The 13347-nt window shown below is 40.0% G+C and overlaps 1 protein-coding gene, 1 long non-coding RNA gene and 1 pseudogene across 2 annotated transcripts in view; 2 read left to right on the forward strand and 1 right to left on the reverse strand.

Annotated features, from left to right (window-relative positions):
* LOC148742291 (uncharacterized) overlaps positions 1–13347 on the forward strand; it is a 356385-nt gene that overhangs the window by 171662 nt on the left and 171376 nt on the right. The gene's annotated exons all lie outside the window — the stretch shown is intronic.
* The window catches only part of LOC148742296 (uncharacterized), a 59766-nt gene that overhangs the window by 26365 nt on the left and 20054 nt on the right, over positions 1–13347 (forward strand). The window contains exon 2 of the long non-coding RNA XR_015999394.1: positions 818–889. This is a non-coding gene — a long non-coding RNA (uncharacterized LOC148742296). The remainder of the gene's footprint in view (positions 1–817; positions 890–13347) is intronic.
* LOC111345571 (uncharacterized) lies at positions 5286–6503 on the reverse strand (annotated as a pseudogene).

Genomic DNA, 13347 nt, shown 5'->3' on the forward strand with positions numbered 1-13347 from the left:
TTTACTTCGCCAACCGGCAGGGACACCGCAACAGCTTTCGCCAATTACTGCGGGCTCAGTAAACCCACCCATCCCACCCCAGGGGAGGACATCCATCACACAGTAATCTCGTGCGTGGGAAATTAACGTCTCCTACCCCCAACCCTGCAGGAGACGGGACCTCCATTTATTCGTCCCTATCCGAGAAGACTAGAATATCTAACCATTTCTTGATGCTATAGAAAGGTAGCAAATTCTTCTCAATTATTTTAAAACCTTGAGTGTTGGTCCGGCCGGGGCTCGAACCCTCGACCTCCCGCACAACAGTCCGGCGCACTATCCATTGGGCTAACTGGGCTGCGGTAGCCTTTTAAAACAGTCGTCGATGATGGGTGAAGGGGAGGGGGGGGGGGTGGGTGAGGAAGATAATCGAGAGTCGGTGGGTTCATATCCTTTACGATGACACAAGAATCATAAAGGCCTAAATTCTCACTATTACCTTTTGTTGCACCAATCCAGAAAAATCTTGAATTGTCTGTGTATATAATACTTTTACCAAAGAGTTTTATCTTAGCTAGTTGTATGACGAGTCCCACTTCTTATTTATCGAAGAGACCTTCCTTGAAACCTAATCGACCAATGTTATTTGTCTCAGGTGAGATAAGAAATTAAAGTTAACTGATATATGCTAACGTTAAGGCCCATCCTAACCTTTGTATTTCGAGATGAAAGTCAAATCAGCAACTGTTTTGGCCCTCTCCACCCGGTTTGAGTCAGTTATAAGTATTATCTAACACTGCAAATCTAACTATCTGATGAAATGATTTCTTGTTGACAGGGACTTGTCCAATAATCAGTTAAAGAACTTACCCCTGGGAATTTTCGACAGGACCACAGCGCTCTCGAAACTGTAAGTACCAACGAACAAAATCTTTATTTACTGCTGTAACATCCATGTGTGTAATGAGAGGAACTGAGGCAGTCTCAGGCACAGTTCCATTACTTGCAAATGAAAAATACAAAGTCGGTGGAGGAAAAAAAACCAACGGCGAGCAATAAAACATCGCCCGTCTAATTACACATCCCCGCCACCATGTCCCCCAGTCCCTCCTCACAAACCCTATTATCCACCAAACGAGGACGAGAAGCTGACCTTCTGGAGAGAAAGTCTGCACCATAAACTTTCGCAGTAGGAACCGAATGCAATAGGCTAGAACCTGGATTGTTGAATCCCGATGGTGAACCCTTTCACAGCCAAGATCTCATTACTAATTCTCCTTACTGTCTGCCATACAATTCTTATCATGCAAGCTTGGAGAATTTGATATTGGATCAACTCCAAATCCCCTTGTTGATATTTTTCTGTATTCTCAACACTTGTGTGCTTGATATTGTATTGATATTGTAAGCCGAGAAATTCTGTCTTGGTCACTCATGGGAGTGAAAGGGTTCAATTTTCCTGATAACAATCCACTTTATGTCAACAAAGCTGCCACCTATTTCAACTTTCATCGGGGGACAGAAATCCACCAAAGTATCGGATTTCTCGTTTGGTGTGTAAAAGCATATCAAAAAGGTGATTTTTACGGAGTTTTGAAGTTTCTAGAGCCCAGTTTTATTTGATGTAGAATATCCGCAAGAGATCACTTATTGTAACCATACACTGGATATGACTATCACTAGAAATGATAACCACACCGTCTGTTTAGTATACGTCGACCGCGACCAAGGGATCTCAGAAAATATATGACAGAGCGCACGGCATGTTATCACGATTTACAACTTAAGCGAAACATTACTTGAAGTCGATAAAGAACTCGATGAAAACACTTGCGCTGCAACCCGGAGCATCGACGGCTCTCTTGATTTTATTGACAATGTTTATTTACTTGGAACGAATCCCAAGTAATTGCTTTTTATAGTAAATGGAAACTCAAATCGACGACCGTATGAATTTCGTAAGTTACTTCAATACATGATGACAGTTCGATATGTAAAAGCGAAAAAAAAGTGAGCAGATTCAGTTGTATTAGAATGATCTCTAGTTCCTTAATTAGTCTAGTCAACTCCTCGCAGTTCCCATCTTGATCGCCACCTCAGAAATAATCTAGTTCGGGTGTAGTACGAATAAAACCTGACTGTGACATCCATTGCTTTTTTAGATCGGCCTTCAAAGTTCAGAGTATGCCATTTAATTACATTTTTGCAAGTGTTTCTCAAACCTTTAGCGATCGCCATTTATCTAGCAACAAATCCGGATGGAAGCGATTTGAGGATATAGACTAGAGAATCCAAACTTCCGGCAACTCCATTGTCCTTCATAATACGCTGAAAACTGGTTTTTAAATAGTGGCTGATTGACACTCGTCCTTACCGAAATATCAGCTGGAGCCTTTTGCTCGCTCAAATCAGCAATCCTACAAAAATAAACAAACAAAATTTATGCTGATCCTGGAAATTGTACATTAATGACTGTTTCGGTTTCGGAGACTAGCTAAGGGCTGAGTTCATTTGAAAAAATTAGAGAGCACGACGTTTCTTTTAATATCCCAGAGACATATGCCACTGACCCACTACTCGCTGAGGGGATGATATACACCCAGCCTGAGCGATTCTCTCATATGCTAGGAAAAGAAAACATTAGAATTATGAGGAGCGAAAAGGTGGTGTTTTTCTCATGAATTAAGTATGTGACCCTGAACTGACGAGCAGTAAGAATAGTGAGCTCTGAAAGACCTTAATTGGAGCTATTTGACGGTCATTGATGGGCTCAGGTAAATTATACCGGCATAATTTTGGGTATAATGCTGTAGTCCGAGGGTCGAGTACAATTCCGACATAATCACCAAAATTTTTGAGCGTATACGTACTGAAATGCGTCAAACTGCGTTGCAAAAATTCAGAGAAGTCTTGAGCTGTTTGTAAATGTAGAACTTCTGTCAGATAATCTTGCCCTAACAAGTTGCATGGCGGGTCCCACTTAATCTCAATAAAAAAAATCTTCCGTCAAACCTAATCAACCAAATCTATTTACCGTATTTCCTCGAATGAGCGCCCTGGCTTTTCTTCAAAATCTCGGCTGAAAAAAGGGAGCTTATTGGAATGAGAGTGTTTTATAAGAGTGGCGACTTATTATGAAACTACTAGCATGTGCTGACTCAGCTGTAGTTGAAGCTTAAAGTTATACAGTAGATAAGGTGGCGATGGAAACAGGTTTTTTTTATATTTATGAAAGCGAGGGAGGAGGGGGGAGGGAGGGGCGGGTTAAGTTGCAAGCTGTATCTAACAGTACATTTCAAGCTTTCTCGTGTGATGATTCCTTTTTAACTGAATAAGTAAAAGTGAACCGAGACTTTTTGCTATCTTATCGTAAGATTTCAGATGATTTTTAGCCCTTATGAGCAGTTTCTCTGAAAGCTCAGTCACGACATAAAAATATTGTCAAGATTGCTCACTTAAGGTTGCCCTTTAAAGAAAATTAAAGAGTAGATTTAAAGAAGGACAAAAACAAAAAGAAAACGAGAGCAATAAAAAAAAAAAAGAAAGAGAGAACACTGCGTGAAAGCCCTGTGAGGTATCCTCTCTCTTCCTCGGCATGCGGTTGCATTAAGGGTACTGCGTTTGGTTTTTTCAACCTTTTTCAGTTTGTTTATTAGCTTGTTTTTATGTTGCGGAGGGAATCAAATAGGTTTTGGGCGCGTTAATCCTGATGTAAATTGGTTAAATTGGTCTAGTTCACGTGGTCACACAAAGTTTTTGTTCTATTAAATATACCGTAATAGTTAATTGGTATCATTTAGTCTTACGCGTCAGCTTAACGTGCACTCTATTGTTATATCTATTGGTTTTTGTCATCCCGAGCCGGCCTTGGTCTTTCTACTGGAACTTTTTTACCCTTCTCTGAAAGCTGTTTCACAGTGCTATGACTTGAGGTGACATTATTTTAAAACTCCTTCATCATATCAACATTTCTTTAAGTTACCACAGCAAGTCAATACTTTCTAAAGGTGACATCTTGTTTCCAAACCTGATTTTGAACGATTCCTTGGAGAGGTATAAGGCAGCCCACCTCTCATAATGTTGTAATCCTCCCATAATGTTGTAAAGAGAGCGGTCAAAGTTTTTTCAAGTTGTTTACTGATTCTATATGCATCACCCAGGATAAATTGTGGAAACTGTTGCAAGCCAAACGCATGTACAGAGTCCGAAGAGAACCTCTCTTGACAAGATACATAGATCTGCATTTTGAACGGAATAGCATACACACCGCTGAAGTGCTTTTCAAAGCATATTATTGTGATACTGTGCGTTATTTCATGTAGATTTCTAATCTAAACTTATTCCCTTATAGCCAGTTAACCCATTCACAACCTACTAATAATGTACACTGTTAAAGTACCGCCTACCGCACTTTTCATTTATGATTCATTTATCATTGTTGGCGTTGTATCAGTATTTCTACTTGGTATTCTCATCCGTCGTATTTTAATTACTTGTGAGCATTTGGTAACAGTTTAAAATTGTACGGAGAAGTCACCCATCAATCATTCAGGGAGTAACCGAGTTAACATTGCATATGGATAACTGCAAAGTAATGTACTACAACAGGCCATAGTTAGTGGGTGATAACGTACTCCATTTGTGGTGCTAGTAAAGAGTCTGCTGCTGCTCCCAAAATAGTTTCATAAAGGGAGTCCATTTGGCTTTATCAGCAGCTGACCCAAGGATTTTTGTGATGTCATTACTCAAATCGTGGCCAACCTCTATGTTGGTACATTGTAATTCAGCTTTCATTTCATTTAGTTCCCTTTCAAGCTGTGCACAGCGGAGTCTTTGTGCTTTCAAAGTTAACTTCAACTTCCCAGGGTCAGTCTTTGACACAGGTGCTTTTATAGATAGATAATAGATAGATAATAATCTTTAGACAGGGTGCGTTCTCACAGAAGTGGTTTTCAGAACGGCCCTGTAAGCACCCACCCAACCCACCCCAGGGGAGGACATCCATCACACAGTATACTCGTGCGTGGGAAATTAACGTCTCCTACCCCTAACCCTGCAGGAGACGGGACCTCCATTTATTCGTCCCTATCCGAGAAGACTAGAATATCTAACCATTTCTTGATGTTACAGAAAGGAAGCATATTCTTCTCAGTTATTTTAAGACCTTGAGTGTTAGTCCGGCCGGGGCTCGAACCCTCGACCTCCCGCACAACAGTCCAGCGCTCTATCCATTGAGCTAACCGGGAGGCGGTTATGTTTGCAGGCTTCAACTGTCTGTTTTGCTTGGCCTTTCTTGCCTTTTCAAACTATAAACAATACTCAGAGCAGGATTCGCAGGCACTATTTTCTTGTTCACACATGAGCAAACAGTCCTTGGTTCTCCGAAATCCTTGATGTAGAAACTGCTGATCGTTTCCCATGTCAGGCGTCTCTTGATCGATGGGAATGACGTGGTGGTACAACTTAGCAGATAGTTCTGTTGCAACTACTCCATCACAATGTTTGTATTTTTCTAATCCATTCACAAGATCAGTAACAGTCACATTTCTCATGGGGCGACGATTCTGTGTATATATAGGATGATCATACACCAAGTACGCACCAAACACTTTCACGGTGAATCCCAGGCTATCATCGACTACGATCTCAAACTTAGGAATGAGATACGGGCCCACCTCTTTCTTTAAAACAACGCGGTCAGAAATAACTCTTGAACTCCAGTCGTCAAGTGATTTTAAGTTCTTGATTCGTTTGCACAGTTCAGATAATGTTTCATAGCATACATCTGAGTTGACGTCAGTGCAAACTGAATCTGCTAGATGATGGCGCCGCTCTGGTCTCGGCGTTGGCTTGCGAGATTCAATGCTTTTCGTCGGCATACCAGTTTAGCTTAGGTAATGCGCCGAATCTCGGCTTCTTTCGAGTTGTTTTGTCAGTAGAAACTGAAATTAACACGTAAAAGATCGAAGATTAAAAGATGATTCAGAGAAGAGATTGCAAAAGGTCAAAAGGGACGAGATCGTACAAGACGTACTGACACTGGAGTCTGATGTAAACAGACCACAGAGACATAAAATATAGACGATAATACTCACATATCTCGAAATCTTTGGGTGAAAAATGCTTCTCGCAAGTGTCGACTCCATCGTTCTTGATTTGCTCCATAAAATCGGAGTCAATTACACGAGTTTTCTTGAGTTGTCCGAGCCAAGATTCGCACCATTCGCGATGTTTCGCGTCGACTGCTTTTGGCAGTTTCCAAATTCCAATTCCTTTGGTCCGCCTACACGATCCACAGCCAAAGACCGCACAGTATCGGCCTGGCATGGTATATCATAAAACTATATAGTTAAAACTCCAATAATTATCTCTATGTAATCAAAAATCTACGTTAAGTATCGCTTCTTGTCAATGTCTTCCCCATGCGCTCTCTATTCAGCTGGTTGACTGTGCACTCTCGTGGTGACGTCATAGGGCCAAAACGAAAACAAAGAGATCCTCCTATGATGTTCGCCGGGTCTCCTAACCAGTCCCCTCTACTAACTATGAGCAGGCTAGTCATCTTATCGTCCCCGTAAACACCTCTAAAAATTGGGCTTATTGCTTTTTTTGTAACTCTGCTATCTTTCATTGAATGGTGAGGAAACCAATCACAGTGGCGAAAATGAAAGATGCAGAATTGCTAACAACATAGACCGACAAATACAAATCATCACTTACCAGAGTGCAAAGAGATAAAAAAGACCTATCTAAAAGGGAAAAGGAGACCAGAGAGAGGCGTTTGTGAAAATCAGCAGCCAGTGGAGGAATCTAATGTGATTCAAGCGTGCGTAGAGTAGGATATGGATGACGCAAAAAAATTGCATGAAGGTTACAGCTTACTTTAGCGAGTATTCTCAATGATGCAAGACGTGTAGAGATTTTAAAGGTTTTTACGTTTTGTCAAACAAGTATAAAAAGCAAAAGTCGTTGAAAGCTCGTGAAACAAAGACTGATTCCCTTGTATATCATTCTACATCTTTATTACTCATCATTTTTCACGCATGAGCAGCGCGCGAAATTTAACAAAATGGGGCCTACAATTTGGCGGACGATTACGGTGCCCCACCTTTTTAAACTGAACGTCATTATTCTGATACGGACTGTGTCTTACCTCACTTAATAGAAAAATAGCAAAAGCATATGGCCACTTAAGAAGCAATCTGATGAAACGGAAGAAACCTAGAGAATGAAAGCTAAAAAAGTGGGAGGTTATCAGAGAGTTTTTTGGGTACAATTACTGAAGCAAAAAGGCTCATATTCTAGTAAGAGTTTTCCCACTTCAACTCTGCTATTTAAAGACGTCCTAAAGTGAGAATACTTTGGGTAAAAAAAAGTAAAAGTTTAAGAGCTTATCACAGTCCACGAACATTATCTTACCCACACAAATAAGACGTCGGAGTTAATTTTGGATAAAAATATTTTTATCCTTTAATTTCATTACCGACTATGCCGTTGATGGCCTAAATCTTATTCCTTTCTCACAACTTTTGATAGCGATAAGTGAGGGGTTCTGTCTGCAACCCTTCCCCCTCCCCCTCTGCAAAGTGCAGTGTGCCATTACTTAACGCTAATGACATTGCCTCAATTGCCTTGATCAGCTATGCGTTAGTGTTGGGAAAATGATGCTTGAAGTCGGTTTTGCCAACCACAACACTTGTAATATTAAGATCATACCTGACAATAAGACCAGTTGGTTAGTAAACTTTGAAATGCACAGTCGCAAGATGGTCTCAGTGGGTTCAACCGTCAGCTATTAAACGGCCTAGAGTTGAACTGTGAACCGGCATAAATGGTTAATTTTCACTGCTAACCGTCCTTAAGGCAACTCAATTTTAATCGTCTAACAGCTTTAAAGTCTTTTGTAGCCCTATTTCAGAAGCTTACCAAGACCAGTTCTAGGACTCGAGGAGTCTTTAGACTGGTAAGCCTCAGATGGTACAAGCACGACTAATGAGCCTTCTTTAAATATGCAAATATGTTTAGGTTGCGTACTGGGCGAAATATAAGGATTTGTATAGGAATGAACAGTCGCACTATCAACCTAAAAATCTGAACTAGCTTTGAATAAAAACAAACTTAACTCGCTTAAGTGACTGTTCCTTTGCAATGTTTGAGTCTTCATGGCTGGTTTAGAGCCGTTTCGCTTGGCTTTATATGAATGGTATTGAGGGAACAATAAGGAAGGAAAAACCTCGATCAGTTTTAAGCGATACAAGACGCGGCCAATGTCTATCGGAGAAAACTAAAAACTCATCGTCAGGTTTTCCCACAAATCTTTGCGGATTTCGTATCAGCTTCTTCATTGTCGAATAAATGGGAAAACTGAAAATTACCGCACAGAATCCAGCAACAACTTAAACCCGTTATCAGGTATGGTATGGGAAACGAAATATGGTCGATTTACAACGCTAAATATTCCGAAATGTAAACATGTGACACGTAACATGAATAAAGCTTACTCACTCCCCTTTGGAAACTGCACTCTCTGAAGACATTGAGGAGAGCTAGGCTTTAGGGAAGGATTTGTTTTTGTCACCTGTAGACCAGTGGAAACCCACTAGGTGAGTAAAAGATACTAACCCGCCTCCCTGGATAGACTGAACTTCGCCATCACATTCGTAAGAAACATGGGGCTCTGAATAAATATCGCCTAAATAAGTTAGACGATAACAAACTGAAACTGCGCTCCTTGAGTCAACAGTTAAGTACCTGGTTCGAAGAAAACATTGCCTATATTTGGAGATAATTGAAGAAGCATTCTCAGAGAATCCAAAAGTATTTTAGAGTTATCATTAAGCCGTCCTGCACCACCGAGGACAATCAAATTCGGTGATAACCTACGACGATATAGAGGCTACAACCCCAGCTAAAAAAGCGGATTCTTTTAATTCTTATTTTTCATCTGGCTTTACTCTTCCGATTCCCGTTGGAAACCACGATATTTCTGCTCTTTCACACCAGTATAGATCAGTTATGCAAATGCCTGATCTGTCACTATCTATTGATCTGTCACTATCTATTAACGAGGTTGCGAATTGTTTAGCCACTTTGGACACCTCTAAAGCGCGCGGCCCTGAAAAAATTTCTTCACGCCTTTTAAAAGAATGCAGCAATCAAATCGTACCTACTCTTTTTTCACTTTTTAATCTCTCTTCCGAACTGCTCGCATACTTTCGGAATGGAAAAAAACTAACGTCAAACCGGTACATAAAAAAGAGTCTATGGAACGGGCTGAAAATCATATGCCTATCTCCTTGCTATGTACTCTAAGCAAATTCCTTGAACGCTGTGTCTGTGTGTGAAACTCTACGATCACACTAAACAATTCATGAGTTCACTCCAGCACGGCTTTTTGCGAAATCGATCCAGTGTCACACAGCTGTTATCTGTTCTTAACACCATTGGTCATAACGTTGACAAAAAACATTCAAACAGATGTTATTAACATGGAATTTGCCAAAGTTTTCGATTCCGTCGATCACTCAGTTTTGCTTCAAAAGCTCAAACAATAGAGTGTGGAAGGCATCACGCTTGCCTAGTTTTCAGATTACATAAGTGGAAGATCTCGAAGGGTCATTTTGGACGATGTTGCTCCGCATTGGGCCCCAGCAACATTGGTAGTTCCACAGGGCAGTCTACTTGGCCCAGTTTTATTTGTCCGGAAGGTACTAAATCTGCTCTCCACGCGGACGACACCAAATTCTTCAGTTCTATCTCATCTAAAGCAGATTATGAACGACTACATAAAGCTCTGACAAATCTCCACTCCTGAAGTCACGACAATAACATACGATTCAATGCTTCTAAATGCAAAGCTCTAACTATAATGCGCAAGAAAAAGCCTTTACTTCAAGACTACTTTTTAGGCCCTGAAAAGTTAGTGCGCGCGCGCGAGGAGAAGGATATGGGTGTAGTTATCTCGGACAAACTTACCTGGGATACATGTACACCTAATTACAGCTAAAGAAAATTAAAAAAATTTTTAGGTCTGCTGAACAGATCATGTCCCTTGTTAACTAAAGTGGCAGTAAGAAGATCCTTTTACTTAGCGATTGTGAAGCCCCACCTTTGTTATGCCACTGAGGCCTTCTCTCCTGCTCAGACGTCACTAAATGTTAAGGTTGAGCAAGTTCAGAGACATGCCACCAGATGGATTTTAAGTTTGAAGCCAAGGAAGATGTCGTACGGGGAGAGACTGCTCGCCTTGGATATGCTACCTCTTGCTTCCGTGATAGAAATCAAGGACCTCGTTTTCTTTCAGAAAGTTATTTATGGCTACATTGATATTGACGTTTTTGATTACGTAACGTTTGATAATCATCCACTTACACGCCGTGGTCAGCTGTCTGCTGGCTGTTATCTCACTTTTCCGGCCTGTGATACCAGCACTTTGCAAGCCTAATATTTTGTCCGTATTGTGAAAATTTAATGTAGTTTTGATTTATTCATGCATGTCGACAATTTTCACGGGAATTTAAATGGTTTCTTTGTTACGTTTAGCGCAACTTTCACACCTTTGTGGCGTGTTTGGTATTCCTTAGACTGGCATTTTCTTTCATTAAATTAATTTCCTCTTCAGACATATCGACAAAGCGCGAGGCGGCCATTTTGAAACTACAATCACCTCGCCGGAGGTGATTATAGCGGATTATTATATGGCTGTGTCTCACAAGGATTGGGAACTACCGAATTCACGAATTTGATTGGCTGAAATCAATATTGAAAGCTGTCCAGATTTTCCCATCTAGACCGGAATCTAGACCGGTCTAGAAAAAAAAGGTACAAAGAATATAAAAAATTGGTATAAGACATAGCCATATAGTAAACATCCTATTAACGGAGCTAGGTCGGCATGTATGGGAGAATCGCGACCTCGGTCAAGATTCTCCCATACAGACTTCCCGCTCGCTTAATAAGAACTAAATATGACGCCATTCTCGGTCAATAACGGCGCAAGAATTTCTATAATCACCTGAGTAATTATACTAAATATATATATATAACTAACTGCAGACAGTACTGTTTCGGCCTTCTGGGCCTCATCAGTGCAGTGCTGATGCTAGGATGGGGGAGAAACGGGAGGGTCACCCCAAACGACCCAACATTTGTGGTATCGTCTAAGCCATGCCTCAATTGAAGCTATTTGACGGTCACTGATAGGCTCAGATAAATTATACCAGCATAATTTTGGGTATAATGCCGTAGGCTGAGGATCGAGCGTGATTACAGCATAATTACTAAGATTCTTGAGCGGATATAAATGCGTCAAACTACTTTTCAAAAATTCAGAGAGGTCTTGAATTATTTGTAAATGTAATACTTCTATCAGAGAATCTTATCTTCACAAGTTGCATGGCGAGTCCCACTTGATTTTCAATTAAAAACATTTTCCGTCAAACCTAATCAACCAATTCCGTTTCAGCGTATTTCTTCGAATAAGCGCCCGGGCGCTTCTTCAAAGTCATCGGCCGTAAAAGGGGGAGCTTTTTGGAATAAGGGTACTTCATAGGAGTGGTAACTTATTAACAAACTATTAGCCTGTACTGATTCAGAAGTAGTTGAAGCTTAAAAAGTTATAGATAAAGTGGCAATAGAAACAGGTTTTATTTTTATTTCAGAAGCGAGGAGGAGAGGGGGGGATGTATTATAAACTAGTACTGAACGCTTTTTTAAAAAGGAGTGTTTTGAGTTCTTTCTTAGTAGTAGCTAGGCTGCTACAGGATCTGATTGTTAACGGCAACGAGTGCCATAAGGTAGGAGTAGCATGAGCAAAAGCACGATCCACAAGTGTAGAGCAGGTGACCTTGGAAAGAACAGAAGAGATTTTGTAGACCGATGAGCATAGTTGGAAGCAGGTTTTAGAGATAACAAATATTAGATTGTTTAACGACTTAAAATCAGAAAAAAGAAAATTTGAATTTGAACTTTGAACGATACAGGAAGCAAGTGTAGGTCTATGAGAGCCGGTGTAATGTATTCAAATCTCAGACATACATACATACATGCATAAACTTTATTTACCTCGAATTTAAGAGTAGCTGTAAGCCAATATCTTTGAGTGATTAAAATGAAGTAAAAGGAATAATCTTAACTAGAATAAATGAATAATTAATGATGATTACCACTTACATATTAACAATATTAGATATTATTACACTGCTAAATTTAGTATAGTTACACAAAGGAGTCATACTGGAGTACTTGGCGCCGAAAGTCTGGAAAATTGGAAGTTCTAAAAGTGTCCGGGAGAGAGTTCCATAAGTTAGCGGCTAAGTAAGAGAAAGAGTGAAGGCCATATGTTGTAGTTTTAGGTTTCGGAAGGGACAAGATGTAATTACCACGTAAGTTATAGGACGTAGATCTAAACGTAAAAATATCATTTAAATATCCTGGATAGTTAGTAAAAAATGAACTCTTGTACAATATGATTAGAAAACTCTGTACGCGGGGAAAAAGAAATTGTGATCAGTTTTTCCCAAAATAAGCGCTTGGTGTTTAGTTACGTTACCTTTCATAGCGTTATTTTTGTACCATTGACTACAAATACATTTTTCCAATATAACTGGATCAGTGTTTGAGTAGTACACTTGGTGGTCCTCAGCATATACATTCAGCTTGGCTTGCGTAACATGATAAAACAGATCGTTAATGAGGACATTAAAGAGCATTGGTCCTTAGACACTTCCCTGAGGAACACCTTGTTGAAGTCCTAAATGTAATAACTTTCCTCAATGTAATAAAGTCCTAAATGTAATAACACTTGGTCCTAAATGTAATGAAGTCCTAAATGTAATAACTTTCCTAAATGTTAGAAAGTCCTAAATGTAATAACACTTGGTCCTAAATGTAATAAAGTCCTAAATGTAATAACATTTGGTCCTAAATGTAATAAAGTCCTAAATGTAATAACATTTGGTCCTAAATTTAATAAGCCTCCAATGCATTAGTTTAACTGTGCTTGTGCATCCACATTGAGATGTTAAAGTGACAACTGTTGCACCAGAGAGTCCTCTGACCAAAATTCATTGCGTATTGTGGGCTCTCACGCTGATTTTAAGCAGAGTCTCTTTTTTTTTTTGCTTGAGATGTACGCCGAGAAGCATAGGCTACAAACCTTCATACGTACTGATGTGCATGCTTGTGGCATCAAATTGACAGATCCTAAAACAATAGAACGCTGACCAATCCGGCCATCTTAACCGAACAGTGTTGGTGAAAAGATTTTATGTTTTCGGCAAGTAATTTTTTAAGGAAAAAATGAGTTTTCTTTTTAGTAATAACGGATAACGGAAAATAGCATCTTTGTTTCACGCATCGCGACTGGCA

The sequence above is a fragment of the Stylophora pistillata genome, chromosome 1 (assembly GCF_964205215.1).
Source record: "Stylophora pistillata chromosome 1, jaStyPist1.2, whole genome shotgun sequence".
In the NCBI taxonomy this organism is placed as follows: Eukaryota; Metazoa; Cnidaria; class Anthozoa; order Scleractinia; family Pocilloporidae; genus Stylophora; species Stylophora pistillata.